Below are 3,715 nucleotides of genomic sequence, written 5' to 3'. Positions count from 1 at the left end.
TTAACATACAGCATATACACAACCAGGTAATATGTATTGCTAATATTCGCTAAATCACTTTGGGTGAAGGGTGAAGAGATTTCTGAAGTTTTGGTACAAAGGAAGATTGATAACGTCAGCTAGCGTACACTTAGCTCATCTTTCTGTATGCTGCCGATAAACATGTTAGGTGGTCTCAGCTGTGCAGAATACACACACTGCTGTGGGCTTTCATTTAGATGTTGTTTTGCAAATAAACTAGGGCTGCACGATTATGGCCAAAATGATGATCACGATTATTTTAATCAATATTGTGATCGATTAACTATCACTATTATTTGTTGATTTTAACCAAAACACATTTTATTGTCACATAGGCTATTTTAACTGCTTTCACATCCACATTATGCTACATTCTTCTTCTGTTGACGTTGTATAGACATACAGCTGCAACACATGAAAATGAAAATTAGCTATTTTAAATAAACCAACGTCGACTACTAAAACACTGGGGTTATAGAGGTTAGCCTCGATGCTGCAGTAGCATCAGTTATATGTAGAGTATCTCTCCATTTGAAAGAAGAGCAAAGGACGACACTGAAAGCTTTTCTCAATGGAAGAGATGTCGTCACTCTTCTCCAAACAGACAGTGGTGTCTTTTCCTGTCAATGTTGCTTACAGCTTCATTTAGACATGACATTTATGGAAAGAGCGGCATGCATTTGGCCCCTGGTGCGCAAGAGTGAGCAGGGGGGGGCAGGGATGAGTTACAATGATAGGATAGCGAGGAAGAAGACTGTTTTCTGTACTCACACAGACTGCATCACTGATGGACTTTAAACTTATTTTGCTGTTGACGCTTTAACTGCTCCTCACCGTGAATCCCCTGACGATGTCCATACTCAAAAAAAAAAAAGAAAAAAAAAAGAAGAGTTGTTGAAGGTTTTTGTTTACCACATTTGAATACTTTATAACACATTTGTGGAACACCTCTAAATGCATTGAACATACATTTGCATTCATATGAACATGATATCTTTCATATAATATTATAATATTATAATGTAATACTCACCATGTGATGATAATTCCAACCATATTTGGCCTACCTGGGCTCCATTACCAGCACTGGTAATAGGTGGTTAGGCTGACAACCTTTCTACATCGTCTCACAGAACAGATATGCTTCATTTTTTTAACCAATTTGTGTAAGCGCTTTGCTGCTGCTTGTTTAGCTTCTGACTTCCTGCATGTGCATCACTGCATTGATTGTGTATTGAGCTGTGAGGTTTGCCAAAAGGCTTGTCAGTGTGCAGCAGTATTGTGGCTGAATGGATGCAGTGTAGACGCTGGCAGACGACTGCAGTTGCTACTTACTTTGCTGCTTCTCTAGCCAGCGTGTAGAAGATGGAAGACTTGAGGCTCCATACCTTGGTATTGTCCACTTCCTTTTTTAAGCATTATCTGTACCATCGAATTTACCAATGTGGAGATATGTTGAACCCCATGTGTGAGGGTAAAAATATTTAAAGAAAAGATACAAAAGACAAAAGGCTGCGTTACAATCAGAGAGACAGAAATGTATGGAGGGTTCGTAGAAGTTACAGGAGAAGGCAAGATTGTTGGGTGACTTTGCCCTGCAGGTGTGACAGGGGAAGTTCAGCTTATCAGATTGATGGAGACTGTCTCACTATAGGGAAGGGGGAGGTGGGAGACATAGAGAGAAGGAGGGGGGTTTGGCAGAAAAGTGTCTGTCGACTCCTCCTGATACCTGCCTCCATGTCTGAGATGATATGGGAGATAATATTGATAATATTAAACGCAATAACTGTGTCTCCAGCTCCCCTCCCTCGCTTCAGCCCCTGCAGGATAAAATCAATGTGCCATTCAATGTGATTTATAGCTGAAAATAATGGCACTGTTTAGGCAGGGGGGAGGTGTGTGCGCGTGTGTGTGTGTGTGTGTGTGTGTGTGTGTGTGGTGTGTTGGTCTGCTTGCTTTAGTGTGTGTACAGTATGTCGCATGTATGAGTGTTTGCATGTGGATGGGGGTTGAATGGTGGAAGTGACGTGAAGATCGATGGTCTGTGTGTGTTTTGTGTGTGTGTGTTGTGTTTGTGTGTGTTGTGTGTGTGTGTGTGTGTGTGTGTTGTGTGTGTGTGTGTGTGTGTGTGTGTGTGTGTGTGTGTGTGTGTGTGTTGATTTAGTTGACGATGGAGATCCAATCTCTCAACTGTTACATTAATAAAGGCAGAGTGTGGGGGCGTTACGTTTATGGCTGGGATCGATCGGGCACTATCGCTGTTTATCGGGGCGGGAATGCAAGGGTAAACACAGAGACAGTTAAAGAAAGGGTAAACAGGGCCTTTGTGCAGACAGCTGAGCCATTATCGGGGTGGAGGCGGAAGGAGGGGTGGGATTTCGGGAAAGGGGAGCGAGAGCTCGCAAAACAGGACGATTAAGGACAGAGCTGGGAAGGAGGAAGTGAAAAGAAGGGCAGAAGTTAGGAGGAGGAGGAGGTGATCTGGACAAAGGTGCAGAGAAAGTGGATTAACTGATATTTAGAATATAGACAATTAATTGATTAATCTTTTCAGCTCTAGAAGACATTATCATTGTAACCGTCTAACTGTTTTGATGATCAGTTTGAGTCATTTTTTGATATTCCAGCTTCCTAAATGTGAATATGTTCTAGTTTCCTCATTCCTCTGTGACTTTGAGTTGTAGACAAAACATTTGAACATTTGAGGACGTCATCTTGAGCTTTGGGAAACACTGATCCATATTTTGTACGTTTTTCTGACAGTTTGTAGACCAACCTAATCAAGAGAATAATCAACAGTCCCCAATGAAAATAATCGCCTCTTTTTTTAACAAAACAGACTTTTCTGAAGCTATGCAGCCCAATGGAAAATCTCACTTTAGTAAAAGTATGTAAGTATCGTCAGGAAAATGTACTTTAAAGTAAAAGTACTCAATGCCCCCCTTCCCCCGAAGAATCGTCTCATTTTAGAAAGTGGAAACGATCAAACAGTTCTGTCAAGTGTTAATCGTCCAATCATCTGCGTCGGCCGTAGGCCCTTATAGTTCTAGAATGGTAGGTTCATTCTAATAAAACATCCGATTTTAAACTACACATGCTTGTGTGTGCGAAGATTAATCTGTAAAGTAACTAGTAACTAAGCTGTCAGATGGAGTGGAGGGAACTAAATAATATGTAGCTAAAGTAACTAGTAACTAAAACTGTCAGATGAGAATGTAGAGGAGTAACTAAATATAACTAGTAACTAAAGCTGTCAGATGAATGGAGTGGAGGAGTAACTAAAGTAACTAGTAACTAATAACTGTCAGATGAATGTAGAGGAGTAACTAAAGTAACTAGTAACTAAAGCTGTCAGATGAATGGAGTGGGTAATAAAGAACTAGTAACTTAAGTAGCTAGTACTAGGCTGTCAGTGAATGGAGTGAGTAACTAAAGTAACTAGAACTAACGTAAATAGTAACTAAGCTGTCAGATGAATTGGTGTGGAGTAACTAAAGTAACTAGTAACTAAAGTAGCTAGTAACTAGGCTGTCAGACTGAAAGTAGTGGAGTGAACTAACGTACTAGGAAACGTAAAGCTGTCAGATGAATGGAGTGGAGTAACTAAAGTAACTAGTAACTAAAGCTGTCGGATGAATTTAGTTGAGTAACTAAAGTAACTAGTAACTAAAGCTGTCAGATGAATGGAGTGGAG

The 3,715-nt window shown here is 40.5% G+C and overlaps 3 protein-coding genes across 4 annotated transcripts in view; 2 read left to right on the top strand and 1 right to left on the bottom strand.

Annotated features, from left to right (window-relative positions):
• The window catches only part of LOC116693433 (uncharacterized protein KIAA0513-like), a 453,101-nt gene that overhangs the window by 98,899 nt on the left and 350,487 nt on the right, over window positions 1–3,715 (top strand). The window lies entirely within an intron of this gene.
• Window positions 1–3,715, bottom strand: part of LOC116693434 (uncharacterized protein KIAA0513-like) — a 453,088-nt gene that overhangs the window by 127,069 nt on the left and 322,304 nt on the right. The window lies entirely within an intron of this gene.
• Window positions 1–3,715, top strand: part of LOC116693371 (zinc finger protein ZFPM1-like) — a 143,751-nt gene that overhangs the window by 55,266 nt on the left and 84,770 nt on the right. The window lies entirely within an intron of this gene.

Source organism: Etheostoma spectabile, chromosome 8 (genome assembly GCF_008692095.1).
Source record: "Etheostoma spectabile isolate EspeVRDwgs_2016 chromosome 8, UIUC_Espe_1.0, whole genome shotgun sequence".
NCBI lineage: Eukaryota > Metazoa > Chordata > Actinopteri > Perciformes > Percidae > Etheostoma > Etheostoma spectabile.
Note: the sequence above shows the minus strand (reverse complement) of the source record. Positions and strands in the feature narration are given on the sequence as shown.